At 41.1% G+C, this 15,450-nt stretch overlaps 1 long non-coding RNA gene across 1 annotated transcript in view; it reads left to right on the forward strand.

The window, feature by feature from the left end:
* Nucleotides 1-322: 322 nt before the first annotated feature.
* Nucleotides 323-15,450, forward strand: part of LOC311594109 — a 29,441-nt gene continuing 14,313 nt past the window's right edge. Inside the window, exon 1 of the long non-coding RNA XR_014777961.1 lies at nt 323-566. This is a non-coding gene — a long non-coding RNA (uncharacterized lncRNA). The remainder of the gene's footprint in view (nt 567-15,450) is intronic.

The following is a 15,450-nucleotide window of genomic DNA, read 5'->3' on the forward strand; positions in this document are numbered from 1 at the left end:
CTACCAGTGATGACGCAGCCCTCTTTATTGACAGGGTGCGCCACCTACATCTCAGCTCAAAAATTACCCTGGGTGTTCTAGTTTCACTCCTTCTCTGGGATGGAAACACTCTGACCAAACAGAACATGGGAGGAAAGGATCCATTTGGCTTTCACTTCCAGGCCACAGTCCATCATGGAGGGAAATCAAAGCAGGAACCTAGAGACAGGAACCATGGGAGAATGCCAACTGTTGTCTCCCTCCCTTGCACAACCCAGGACCATCTGCCTAGGGATAATGCTGCCTACAGAGAGATGGCCCAATACATCAACAGATAATTAAAACAACTCCTCACAAGCCTAAATTTATCTAAGTTGAGACTGTCCTCTCAAATGACTCTAAGCTGTGTCAATTTGACAAAACTAAGTAGGACAATTGGTAAGGTGGCTAAGACTGGGAAAGAAGACCATTTAACTAAACGAGGTATAATTGCTTATGAGATAGGATTATTGAGAGAATCCTGAATTGACTGGTGAAAGTTCCAGCAATTGTCCTTCATGACAACGCTCATCTCCGGCAATTAGTTGGTGAGTACACTACGAGAGATCAACTGTTTCAGGGCTGTTGGAGTATTTCTGGTTTCACATTTCTAAATAATCCATGATCTCACTTTAGTTGTCAGAGCGTATGTCATTTGTAATGACAAGGATGCTGACTTTCTCCAGCAGTCTGAGGTTGCGTCCTCCCTGAGTTTTCTTCATAAGCAGTATAACAGCATCACGTAGACTTCCCACCCACGGTCTGTCGCTCGGTGCTGATCTTTGGTGGCCGTTCCTTCTGCTTTTGCCCTCCTCTTGAACATTCCTAAAAGCAAGAACTTACAGGTTTCAATAATCCTTTTCTTCCATCATCATTAGTAGGATACATACTTAGAGTTCAGAGTCTTTAACTGTTCAAATATTGGTTTGAAATATATAGAGTAATGTCAGTAAAATGACACGATAGTAATTGCCAGTTCTTGTTCTCCATGGGATATTAACTTAGTAATAAATGGATGAAGATACTTTTGTGGGAGTTCTAGAATCTGAGTAGTTATAGTACCCAAGGAAAGTGTGGATGTGACAATAGCTGTATTTAAATAGCTTAAATGGTTCTGCATCCTTGAAACTAGTACAATTCGGCACTGGAAAATTGGATGTCTTGGTATACCAGGTCAGTATTTTGACGTTTTGGAGCATTTCTGGGGGACTGATTTAATTGTGCATCATTCAAGTGCTGAAGAACAGGCATACTGTGGACGTACAGGGCAGGGGGTGGTATAAAGAATGAAAAATAGTAGGAGTCGTACACATTTAAGCATGATGGAGAGAAAGTGCATAACCTCATGCTTCTCCATCAGGAGGGAAGAAAAGAATCAGATTGTAGGCCTGCCATTCTGACTTTTTGGAGACCCACACAAAGGGCTTGTATCTTTCTCACTCTCTGATCTAAGCTAGCCATGGTCTCACAGAGACTCACCTGCTTTTGTCTCCCAAGTGCTAGGGTTAAAGGCATGCACCACTACTATTTGATCTCTGCTAATGGACATATTTCTGCAAGGAGAAGCCTCTCTGATGATGGTTGAGAGATGCACTGACCTGTAAGAATAGCAGTAAGTCATTGTAATGCTCTGCCTATTTAGCACAATAGTAGAAGTGATGTTAGGCAGCGACAGTAAATAACTTAAATTAGAGGCATGATTATCATTGAGAACAAGGGAGAGCAAGGCAGTTTGTTATTCCACAACGAAGTCTTTGCAATACCTCAGGAGACACAAGGGGGAGCAAGAGATTGCAAAGCCCTGAAAAAGAAACTAATTTGAAAAATCAGCATGACAACTTAGACGTTGCATGCTCACAAACACAAGCTTTAGGATACTGCAGACTCTCTTAGCTAGCCTCATTGATGAGTGTCATCTCCTGCAGGAAGCCAGTGGACCAAGACTTGAGGAGCTATTTTATCAGATATACAGACTTGCTGAAAGTTTTTAGAAATAGACATGCCAACTTGGCCCAAAGAGAGAAACACATTAAATCCCCAGCAGCCAACCCCAAAGAAACAAATATAGATTAATTACTTGACAAAGAGTTCAAAAAACAACTCTTTAAAAATATTTGTATTAATTCTTTGGGAGTTTTATGCAATGTAATTTGATCATATTCACCCCTCCCCAAACTTATTATAGACCCACCCATCTCTCTCTCTCTCTCTCTCTCTCTCTCTCTCTCTCTCTCTCTCTCTCTCTCTCCCCTCCCCCCCCCCCGCCCCTCCATCGTCCCTTCCTTCCTCTTTCCCTTCCTCACTTTCCCAAAACTCCGGTTTGTGTTGGCCACCTAGGTTTGGGTTTGCCTCCAGCCTGGAGTATACTTGACTTACTTTGGGTCACAGTATTAAGGTCAAAGACCTCCCTCAACTAGCAGCTGTCAAATGGCAATAGTGCTGCAGCTAGGGGTGGAACTTTGTGCCCACCCCCACATCCTTGCTGAGATTTTGTTTGGTTCGAGCTTGTACAGGTCTTGTGCATGCTTGCATGCTGTCAAAATGCTGTGAGTTCATGCGTTCAATTGCCTTATATCTAGAGAGCACTGTTTACTTGGTATCATTACATCTGGATCTTAATAGTCTTTTTAAGCAAGCCCTTCTTCCATGAAGACCCTGAGCTTTGAAAATAGGGATTTGAGGGCCTGAGCAATCTAAAGACTCATACTTTGTTCACATTGTCTAGTGTGTGGAGCTTTTTTTGGTTTGTTTTTGCTTTGCTTTCTTTAAAGGCAGAGTTTCTCTGTGCAGCCCTGACTGTCCTGGAACTCGCCCTCTGATCTAAGCTAGCCATGGTCTCACAGAGATCCATCTGCCTTTGTCTCCCAAGTACTGGGGTTAAAGGCATGCACCGCTACCATTGGTTAATGGTCTTTGTTAATGGACATATTTCTGCAAGGAGAAGCTTCTCTGATGATGGTTGAGAGATGCACTGACCTGTAAGAATAGCAGTAAATCATTTTAATGCTCTGCCTATTTAACACAATAGTAGAAGTAAGTTTTCCACGAAGGCTATGCATGTGTCTAACTAAAAATTAGCAGTTCCAGGTATGACCTCTATCTAATAGACTGGGCCAGTGTTCTATGAGCTCAAAAATGATGCATGAACAAAGTAAAAATATCAACAAAAATAAGAAAATGTGGGCTGCTGAGCTTCAGATAAAGGTTCTTGTTCTCAGGCCTGGTGAACTGAGTTCCCTGCCTGGGACCCACATGGAGGAAAGAAAGAACTGGCTCCCCAAATTGCTCTTTAACCCATCTACAAATAAATGTAAAAAGAAAACAAAACAGAAAAGCTTAAAGAACACATAGGAAAGTAATATGAAAAATGAAATAGAAGAACTTACAACCGATGCTATAGAAATTAAAAGCATTATGAGTTCCACAGACGATTACATGCCAACACATTGAAGAACATATAAAAAGTGGATAAATGTATAGAAACATGCAGCGTGTCATGAGAGAATTATGCTGCATTAGAAACAATGAACAGATACACAACCAGTAAAGAGATGGCCAATCAAAACCTCCTCCAGCTTGTACATTCTTTCTACCCCCTTTTCTTGTGATGTACCCGACAGGCAGAGAGTAGCAAGAGTGTCCTCTCTGGAGTTGAATACCCAGCTACCATGCATTTTCAGCACTCTGACCAGTTGTATGTCTCTCTGTTAACCACTGCCTACCACAAAAAGACTGTTCTCTGACTAAGGATGAGAGCAGCATTAATATAGAACTATAAACATAAGCTTTTAGATTTTTTTTTTGGCCAAATGTGTCCCATTTAACAAAGCAGTAGTAATACATTCCCACCTAGAACACAGAACCCCCTCAGACACCCCCTTCCCCAACCTCATGTCTTTTTAAGATGTAATACACTAAGGCTAGTTAGCGCTGGCCATATGTGCATGGGTGTGGGGCCGTTCACTGGGAAGTCTACCAGTGACCACGTCATCCAAAAAGAATGATTCTTCCTCCCTTGGCTCCTATCAATTGCCAATATCTCCTTAGCAAGGGGTGGGGCCTGGAGTCTTGTCTCTGCAAATAGAGAAACGTTGGCGTCTTCCTTTCCTAGTTGCATCTCCTTTATTTGTCTCTCTCCTTCTATTGCTCTAGCTGAGGTTCTCAGCACTGTTTTGAATTAAGAGTAGAGACAGCGAACACTTGTCTTATTCCCTACTTCACTGGAAATACTTTTTGGTTTTCTCATTTAATGTGCTAGAGGCTTGTTGTATTGACTTTATTATGGTGAGAAATGTTTTTTTTTCCTATTCTGAGTTTCGTCAAGATTTTTAATTTTCAATTGTTTTTTTGAGATTACAATATAAGTATACCATTTCCCTTCCTTTCCTTTCCTCCCTCCAAACTCTCCTATGTATCTAACCCCTGCTCTCATTCAAATTAATGACCTCATTTTCTTTAATTGCTGATATACAATATATATGTATATGTTCCTATATATGTATGTGCATACAGTTATATGTAACCTGTTCATTCTGCACAGTGTTGCTTGTATGTCTATGTTTCCAGAGCTGACCATTAGGTATTAGATAGCCAATTGGTGTTTTACTCCCTGGGAAAGACTGTCCCTTACTCTCAGAATTCCTTTGTTGCCTGTAATTCTTTTCTGATGGCTGAGGCCTCTTAAACTTCCCCCTTTCACAGTAACAGTCTATTGATGTCATCCTTGCTCAGATGATGTTTTGGCAGACATGTTGATGAGACTTTATTTGGGTAGCTTCTCTGACATTTTTTGTTGATACAATCTCATAGCAAACTTTTTGTTCCTCTGGCTCTTACGATCTTTCCAGTCCCCTCTTTTATCACGATCCTTGAGCCTTGAGTGTTGTAAATATATCAGCTGGGACTGGGCTCTGAAACTCTGCATTTTGACCAGGTTTTTTGTTTGTTTGTTTGTTTTGGGGTTTTTGTTTGTTTGTTTGTTTTGAGTAATAGTCTCAATCTATTGCAAAGAGAAGTTTCCTAGAAAAGGGACAAGAATGGCATTTATCTGTGGGTATAAGATAAATATTTATAGTGTAGTTAGAGATTATGATGGTTTAATATAGTGATGGTTGTAAGCTCTCCAAGATCCATGACTTTGCTAGCCTAAGGTATTTGGCTGGGTTCCAGTACCAGGCATGATTTCCCTCTTATTGAGTGGCCCTATGTCCAGTTGGAGAACTCTTGGTTACTGCCAAGGTGAGCGTGCCACTACTGCCTGTTGTTTTAAATGAAAATCCCAGACATTCTATTTTACCAATAAAGACTTGGGAGCCAGATGTTGGGGTAAAAAAAAAACCCTGCTAGCTCAGACAGGCAGAGAAAGCACCCAGCTGACCTTCCTACTCAGCTCATGTCCTGATGGAAAAGGCCCCAAGGCTCACTAGCTCAGCTGACAGCCCAGGAAGAAAGGCCAAAAAAATCCCTGGGGCAAAGGCTTACTAGCTAAAAAAAAAAAAAAAAAAAAAAAAAAAAAAAAAAAAAAAAAAAAAGCCTGAGGCCAAGGAGCTGAGGAGCTGAGCTCAAGAGCTAAAGAGTTAAAATCTAAAAGCTCAAGAGCTAAGGATCTCCTTCTACTTCTACCCACTCTGTCTTAACTGCCCCTCAACTCAAAGTCCCTCCTACTCTTTAATCCCTGTCAGCTGGTTTCTTGCTCTCTCTCTCTCTCTCTCTCTCTCTCTCTCTCTCTCTCTCTCTCTCTTGACCTAGGGTTAACTTTATCAAATCCCATGTACAGAAAGCTCTGGTATTAGGTGTGTGCTAGGGTTGGCTGAATCACACCTTAGTCTCCTATTTACAGTAAACAGGAAGTTATTAGATTAAAGTTGTGTGTTAGGGCCCAATCACCAAAAGACAGGATTTTACAGTTCACAATTTCAGCGATCACCATGGGACCAAAGATCCTACAACGGTTGCCTCTTAGCGTCATCATGTCATACTGGTCCTTCAGGACTTTTATCATAAAGTTTTGATTTTGTTAAAGCCTTTTAGAGTCTATTGAGATGATGATGCGTTTTCTGTCCATGTGTCCACTCATGTAACGTACAGCACTTAATAATTTACATATACTGCACTATCCCTGAATCCCTGGGATTAAGCCAAGTTTATCATGCTAAATGATCCTTTTGATGTGCTCTTGAATTTGATTTGCATTGATTTCACCCATTTATTCTTTATCAGTATTTACTTTTATTGACAGTTTTGCTGTTTTATTATGTTTTGTCCTTACCTGTAATAGTCTGTTTTGTTAATCTTTCTGTGTACATTTGAAAATAGTATGCTTACTTTACTTGGATGGAATACTGTACACAAATCATTTAAGTTCAATTTGTTAATTAAGTTATTACATCTCACAAATCCTTATTATTTTCACCTGATCAATTCATTACTACATATATGTGTGGATTTACGTGACCATTAGTGTTAAAAATTTAAATTATTTATCATTTGAAAAATTTATACATGTATACAATGTATTTTGAGGACTCCCCCATTTATTTCTGAGAATTAATACTTTAGAGTTGTTAAAGACACTTTATTTGGTACATATAAATTATTAAGTCCTGATTGACCTTTAATTTGATCATTTTGTCTTTTTGAAATGTCCCTTTTATTCACTAATACAAAATAACAAAGTCATCCTTTACCTATGTGAATACTAAATGATATAATATTGGATGTTTTAATCCTTCTACTTTAATTATTTAGAATAATTTTATATTTAACTCTAGAATTATTACATACAAAGCTATACTTCTTACTTAGTTATATCAGATATCGAAGAGTTTTAACTGTTAAACTTTTCCTGGCATTTGTTGGCAGTGTCATTTCAGTTTTCTTTTGATATACATTCCAGGTGTTACAACATAAATATCTGACTTGTTAGAATTTTACTTAAATTATTTTTTCTGACTTTCCACACACTGCAAGGACCTTATAATAATTTAACTTCGTTTAACTTTCCAGTTGAAGTTTTTTCTACTGTTCATTATCTAAGTCCTCTATACAGCAATTGGCTCTTTATAAAAGTAGGGCTCGGAAATATTTTTATTGCATTTCAGCTACCTCATTATCGGTATCTTACAGTGTCTAGAGTTTTCCAGCTTGTTTCTGTCTCATAACTTTGTGTTTTATGTTCTTTTGTTGTGTTTCACACAACCAGGTTTTAGTCTCCCCACCTTTCAACTATTTTCTGTTTGTTTGGCTTTTGTTTTGTTTTGTTTTTCTTTGTGACTCCTCATTAATTGTCTTCACTTGGATTAATTTTGGCTGTCAGGGAAGGAACAAAACTGCAGGTTGAAACAAAAACTGCAGTGGTTTTCATCAGTCTCAGGGTCAACCACAGGGAAGACACTCCTGATACAGTGCAGGGAGAGCACTAAGAAGGTACTACTCGGGAAAAAATGTTGTTTATAGTTTTTGAGACTGAGGGTATCAATATTTAAGTATCGAGTCAAAGAGGGATCTGGAAACAGGAAGAGGTAAAGTAAGAATGAAAAGAAAAGTATGTTGATTGTAGGCATAAAAGCAGTAGAGAAAACAGATATTTTAAAACTGTATTTATTTATTTGCATGGATATGTCTGTGTCGCATACATGAAGGAGCCTGTGGCGGTCAGAGGAGCTATCAGGTACCCTGGAGCTGGAGTTACAGAGAGCGTGGACCACCCCGTAGGTTCTGTGAACCAAACCCGGTCCTCTGCAGGCACAGTAAGCGTTCTTAGCCTCTGGGCCACCTCTCTAACCCTGAGGAAATATCTATTTTAAAAACTTCACTTAAAATGTTTTAATTACGTACATTTACGTATGGATGTGTGCACATGACCGTGGGTGACTGTGGAGGCTGGGAGAGGGTGCTGGACTCCTTAGAGTTAGAATTACAGACGGTTGTAAGCTTAATGGATGCTGGAAACCAAACTCAGGGATCTCTGCAGATCAGTATGAACTCTTAATCACTGAGCCATCTGTCCAGGCCCAAGGTATTACACATTAATTTTTACAAATTATTATAACAGAAGGCAGACATAAGTAAAATATAAGTTATAACACAAATGAACAATTAAAATACTCAAGTATAAACCCCCCAAAAATAAAACAATTATCATAATTAAATTTAAGCATTGAAATAAAATAAAATGAACCTTTAAATTAAATTAGAATGTGTTTTTTCCTTTAGTCTATATTTCTTCCCAATTGAAAACAGTTTCTCTCATCTTTTTTATTATTTTTTTTTAAAAAAGAGAACTCAATCTCTGTGTGCAGTGGGAACTTCTGGTGTCTTTAATTCAAGTAAGCTAGATCAGTATGCCCTTCCAGAGAGCAGGATTTCACTGGCCCCACATCACTTTCTCTCAAAATGCGAATCACAGCCCTATTTCTGGTGCTTTGTGGGATCAGTTAGTTTGTGGAGGGCTTTTGTGCCTAAGGCTCTGAGGGAGTGTGGAGTCTCTGCCCACACTTTTTAACCCTTTAAAAAAACTCTCTGGATATGGTAGCATTTTTTGCCATCAACTTCCTGCAATCTGATCCTGTACAGTGGGTCCTGGATATGGTGGGTGTGGGAGGGTGTAGGTGCTGAGGGTCTCTGGTGTATTTGCTTGCTGCACCTCTGCTGCGTCCACCATCACTGCTGCCTGGGGATCTGTTGCTCCCATCAAGGTGTTGCTGCTGAGTTCTCCCTGTCTTCATGCTCAGGACATTGTAGAGCTCTCAGCTCCTGACTCTTACACATTTCCTATTGCTGTGTCCATAGCTTGCTGTCCTCTCTTCTTCTGGGGTGTGGCTTTGGTTTCCCTCAGCTTTCCTGAGAAGTGGTGACCACAGACCTTGAACCGTTGCTGGGACCCAGCTCTGCAGGAGTTGCTTGCAGTGGCTGGCAGTGCCCTCTGGTGTATTTGTGCAGACAACCTCACCTCATCTTAATTCTGTAACTCCCTCTTTCTTCCTCTCTCCCTCTCTCCCTCCATCTCCCTCTTTGTCTCCCTCCCCAACACTCTCTCTCTCTCTCTCTCTCTCTCTCTCTCTCTCTCTCTCTCTCTCTCTATTTTGGTGACTTTTCATCATAATTTATGATTTTCTCCATCTGCCCTCATGAATATGGCCTTCTAATTCACCATCTTGCCACAGACCTCTCTTTTGCCAAATTTTCTCTCTTAACTGAATAACAGCTTTGCTTTTTAGCCTCCATTAAGACTTCAAAAGGACATAGCGCATTGCATCCCCTCAGGTAAGCAGGAGCCTCCTGGGGAGCTGTCAGCATCCCTTCAGGGCTCTCATAATGACTGTATAAGGCATTTCTGTAGCACATGCCATGTTCTAGTTTCTCCATTCTTCTGGGGTCAATACTGAAATACGTAGATGAGAAGAATTATTTTAACTTTTCAACTTCACTACAAATCTTGGGAGAAACTGTGTGTGTGTGTATGGAGAAGCCATTCATAGAGATGTCTCAATATTCATTATGGGTATCTAGTATTTTTAAACCTTGTTGTCTCTTTGCTGAAGAGATTACTCTTGCTTTTGCTTAAAAGTCAGCACCTGGGCTCACTTCAGTTAATTGTCTATTTTTTTTTAATGATTTATTTATTCTTGCATTTTATGTATGAGTGTTCTGTCTGCATACACACCAGAAGATGCAATCAGATCCCATTGCAGATGGTTGTGAGCCACCACGCGGTTGCTGGGAACTGAACTCAGGACCTCTGGCAGAGCGGTCAAGTGCTCTTAACCACTGAGCCATCTCTCCAGCCCCAATTGTCTATTCTTGATTGCTTGGAACTGCCAGGAAATATTTATTGCAAAAGCATTTTAGAAGGAGATATTGCAACATCTGTTTCTCTAAGAATTTGTTTGGTTCTAGTCATAGATATGACTAGAAGACCTGTATACAAATCTATTAACAAATTATTGCCTTCATATCTTAAATGTATGTGTGTTTCAAGCAGCACTAGGTGAGATATATGACAGGACTGACCTGCAGAGGGTATTCTCCATGCAGGTCACACATGGGCATCTTACACTTAAAATTACACACACACACACACACACACACACACACACACACACACACATATATATATACCAGCATTTATGTACACACACACACAGACACACACACACACACACACACACACACACACACACACACACACACATACATATTTGGACCAAGGGATCTTAGTGGGTGGATATTCCAGATGTTGACACTGGGCATAGAGGAATAGTAAATGGTATCAGTCTTTAGAAGATAAAGTCAGCAGACTCAAGGAAGGGCTGATACATTTTCATCTTGGCTTTCTCTGGCGTGTTTACATATTTCTGCAATCCATATTATAGGCAGAAATTCAAGTGTTAGTCTTTCTCCAAATAACACTTGTTGCTGTTGATGGTGGGAAGAAAAAAATCAAAGTGTTTTATCCACTGTAGTTCGTAATTGTGGAATATCATCAGTAGGATTACTGGACAAGCACTGGCTCTGGTTGAGATCTTAGAATCTTTTGAGGCTGGCCTGGTCTACAAAACGAGTTCAGGTACTCGGTGGAGTGTTTCCTATACAGACCGTTAAGGACAGGCTGGGGAGGAGAGCTTGTGTGCGCTGGCTTTGTTCCTTAGCCAGCACCTCTGGTTCACTTTTGGCTTTCATCTAGTTTTGATGGAACATCAGATCATTGGATCATGAGCCTATGGTTTCAATCAGAGTCTGGCCAAATGTATGATGCAGCTCTTTTTGGCTATAGACTGAAGACCCTTCTCAACACCTATTTTTGGTTGTCTTGGCCTGGGTAGTACATGTAACTCATTTTGATGCTGCCAATAAAAACAAAAGGGAAAAGAATTCTTCCTACTTTTTAAATGGCTTATTGAGACATTAAATGATTTACCTTATTTGAGAAATGGGAGCTTCATTTTCTGATTAAAAAATGACTTCTCAAACCAACTTATATCTAAATACCTGGTGCCTATCCAAACTGATTGTGGTCTTAGAATTCTAAATAGCCATGTGTTTCCATTAAGGAAGTTTCTATTATTACCCAGAATTTATCATATCTGTAGGAAACTATCTGTTTTATGTAGGCTTAGAGTTAGTTAGAACTCTGAGCTGCACTGGGATACCAAACTTATTCTGAGCACTCCCAAATGTTCAGAACTCAGTGTGTGTGTGTGTGTGTGTGTGTGTGTGTGTGTGTGTGTGTGTGTGTGTGTGTGTAAGGAGGAGGCTGGGTCAGGCCTTGGCTTGCTTTCCTCCTTATAGATAAAAAACTATAAGGTGAGAGAAAGACAAACCAGCCCATGTGTTTTATTGTTAATCACAGGCATAAGTCAGCCACACTAAAGAACCAAGGCCGCCTCTGCACTCTCAGTCTTAGGGGCACTGCCTTGTTCAGCCTGAGCATCTCACAGCTGCTGAGCATTGGATATGTCAGGTCTGACCGCTGTCCTTAAGCCAGGCTCCCATGAAACATCTGCCCATCCCATCATCACTCAGAAACAGCCACACTGTGAATCAATTCAAGTTTGGGGATGAGTCCAGAGTCTTTGGGTTCTGGAAAAGGAAATCATTAAAATAAAACCCAAACTGGCTCAAATATTAGGCCAATTACAGGCCGATACAAGCTACATGCTTAAATGGTTACAGATTTGAATCCCTCTAGCCACTGAGCAGATGCAATTCAGTAAAAAAATTTAAAAAAAAAACCCAACTTATTAAGTATCACCACATATTGACGGAATCATAAAGACACATACATCTCTTACTGCTGCCCCCTACCATCCTGTCTCTCACAGGAGATCAACATGGTTGTGTCATCTCTGAGATGCCATGGACACTGGGAGTTTTTGGCTGATCTGGCCACGCCCCAGATTATCAGCCACACCCTGCCACTAACAAGGCACAAGAAGCCTGCATCCTCTGTTGGCTCTCACAAGCTTCTCTTACTGGAAGGCACCAGATTGAAAGTTGGCTTTCTTTGCATATTTTCTTCCAGAGGCTATGAGGATTCCAAAGCTTAAAATACAACAGGGGGCAAGAAAAGTCAGGGTCTCAGCCACTAGAAACTGAGGCCACTTCAGGAAACATGGCTCCCCCTAGAAGTCCTGGTGTGGGAGAGGGCTTGCCTTGTTGACCTCACATCTGGGAGACTGTTGTTCTTTAATCTGCTTTTCCTGCTGAGTGCTATTGCTGACTGAGAAGATCAATAAGGTAGACCATGCTTACCTACCTGTGAAAGTTTTGTAAGGAAAAGGCTGTCTGACCGCTGAAGCTGAGTAAAGTTGTGATGAGCGTCAAGGGTACCTGAGGGTGGTGTCCCTCAAAACCGTGCTGGCATCCGATACCTTGAAAAAAGTCCCAACATTTGGATCTTGAAGGTTCCCCTCAAGTGACTGTAAGGTGTCTGTGGAAGCATGTGAGAAAAATTTGTGCAATGCACAACCTTTCCCATTTCCTTAACTTTTTCCCCAATGCCTTCTACTACAATATGCCTAGTGCTATCTCTGGTCTCCCACACTCTGCAGACTATGAGCAGGAAAGCCCTGCTTATGCAGCCTTCCTCATCACCCTCCATTTCCTCCCCTCCTCTGACTCTGTGGTGCTGGTTTCTTAGCAACTGGAGCAAATCCAGGCCTGGGCGTCCTGTTTCCACAGGAGATCCAACCCATGCCGGTGACTGACAGTGCCTCACTGCATGAGTTAGACATAGGCCAGACCCTGGAGAAGACAAGAACTTCCTGTCTTTCTATAAAGGCTGAGAGTCGCTCTACTGTCTTCCAGAACCACCCTTTTCTGCCTTGCAGCTTTATTTGATGTTTCTCAGGAGCCACAGCCTGTGGAACCTAAAGTTCTCAGCTGGCTTTTAAGATGAGAGGGTTCAGGAAGGGTCAGGCAGGTATGGTATCCTCTCCCAAAATGTAGACATTGCAAATATCCTTTGTATTAATTTTACTTTAGCATGTAGATTCTTCTTCTTCTTCTTCTTCTTCTTCTTCTTCTTCTTCTTCTTCTTCTTCTTCTTCTTCTTCTTCTTCTTCAACATTCTTCATCTTATTACTGGACAAACCACATCCCCAATTTAGACATGACCAAGTCTCCAGGTTAAAAATGTTGAACTCCACTCCATTTGGTAGGATTGGTCAAGGACAATGATTCAGCATAAAGCCTCAGCCTTGCCATTGTGTGAATCCTTACAGTCCCAGCTTTGCTCTCCTCCAGTGTCTTTTCTTGGAGTTATACCTGATCTTGTTATCAGTTTTCATCTGAATGCATTGAGGAATAGGATGGTTTTGCTTTTGCTTCTTGGCCAGGAATCACTTGATTCTGAAAGTCTTGTGAGGAGACATGAGAAGAAGCTAAGCACACAATGGCAGAGGAAAGGAGAAGAGGAGGCCCCGGCTGGAAGAACAGCATGTGGCTTCTTATAGGAAAGCCAACTGTGGGTCTCCTGGTCCCAATAGCAGAATTCAGCTGTTTGCTTTATGTTGAAGACCTCCAAACCTGTCTGGGCATCAGAAAGCTTTGTGGTCCAAGACTACTATGTCGGTTCTATGCTGGATTCAGGATACAGAGGTGATGTTCTTATTGATCATTACACAATTTAGGTCTCTGGTTCCAGGCTGAAAGCCAGTCACTTGACAGATGACTACAAAGCATGTTGTATGCCTTTGCTCTAAGTCACTTAATTCACATGGCTGTGGGGTCCTTAGGGGATCTCAAGAATTCTGGTGACTATGTAATTAACTGACCAGTACATTGCCAGGTTTCATTTCCTCATTTTGTTCTGCAGAGGACAGAATCCCATGCCTTTCTAAGGTTTGACACATTTTGAACAGAGACAGACACCCTTTTAGTACACTAATGTCTTGAGACCATTCTTTCACAAGGGAATTCAGACATTATGATCTGTTTCCGGTTTTTTCTCTCAGTAGCCAGGACCCTGCCAGTTCAAACAGATAGAAGCAATTAATTCAGTTTGGATACCAAGTAAACATCTATAAACCAAGGGTCTTGGGAGAAAAAAGAAGAGGTCCCAAAGGGGCAAAAAAAAGTTTCTTTCTTAAGCACCAGAGTGGTGGTGTCGTGTGGTCACCTAATTAAGACCCTGCCTCTACTGAAGCGGAAAGGAGTAGGGACAGCCAGAATCAAGTAAGAAAAGCTATCCACACCACCTTTGCTCCTTCCCATGTAAATTCAAAGAGCCTTTCTCCTGATCATTCTGAGTGTGGGGAGACCTCAGGTGCTGGGATGCTGGACTGAACAACTCACTGTACATGTGAGGATGTGAGGCTGGTCCTGAGTGGTGGCCAGGCACCTGGTGGGCACAGCCAGTGCTTGGATTTACTTTATCTTTATATATTCTTCAACATGTCCAATTCTGTACTATATTCCCCCTGCCTTACAAGATCTTTGCTGCCCTTGTGTGAAGAAGCAGCCCTTTCTGAAGGGCTGCATGCTTTGGGAAAGTTGGTTTGACGAATTGCCCAGTCAACAACTTTACTGTATTGATATTAACAGGCATCTCCGACTTAATATATCCCAACCAAACCCCTCTTCTCCTCTCTAGACTTACTCTTCAAGGAGATACCATGCTAAGAGAACAAAAGTGGGTAGACAGGAAAGGAGTTACACAGCACTGGACTTTTTGTGAAATAAAGAGGAGAGCAGATATTCCATAAAGAGGAAATTCCCCTGCTTCCAAATCCAGCTGCTTAGCTCCTAAATTTAAGGGAAATTACAGAGTATTGGAGATAAGGCTTAGTGGTTAGGAGCCTGTAATGTTCTTCCCAAGGACCTAAACTCGGGTCCCAGGACCCATATCAGGTGGTGCACAACCAGCTGTAACTTTGGGTCTGGAGGATTGGATACCTCTGTTTTTGTAGGGCGCCTGCACTTACATGCACATATCTACCTACATACACACATATACACATAATTTTTAAAATAATAAAAATAAAATCTTCAAAAAGGATAGTTCTTTTTTTTTAAAAAAAATGACAGAGTAAACAGAAAGAGAAGTACAGACATTCTATTGACCCCAAGGACAGTGATGGATCAAGGCAGCTGAGGAAAATAAGGTAAAGAGAGTATAAATTGGTCATCTTGGGCCACACAGCATGCGGGTCTACAGTGAGTACTCAAGCCTGCCCTTGGGTTAATACTTTGGAAACATGAAGTGAAAAGTGAACGGTAGCCTTTGTTCACTAGTTAGAAACAGCCTAGAACTGCCTTCTGTGTTGAATTGGCTGTATCTTACTGTCACTTATCGACTTCCACACACTATAAGAGACTTATTACCTGTTATCTTACCAGTTACTATAGTGACTACTTGGGCAGTGTTGTTACTATTGCTTTAGAAAATAAAAGACCTACCATTTTAGTAGGTGTGGGGGGAGGCGGGGGTTC

The sequence above is a fragment of the Acomys minous genome, assembly GCF_964271855.1.
Source record: "Acomys minous genome assembly, chromosome: 3".
NCBI classification, from domain to species: domain Eukaryota; kingdom Metazoa; phylum Chordata; class Mammalia; order Rodentia; family Muridae; genus Acomys; species Acomys minous.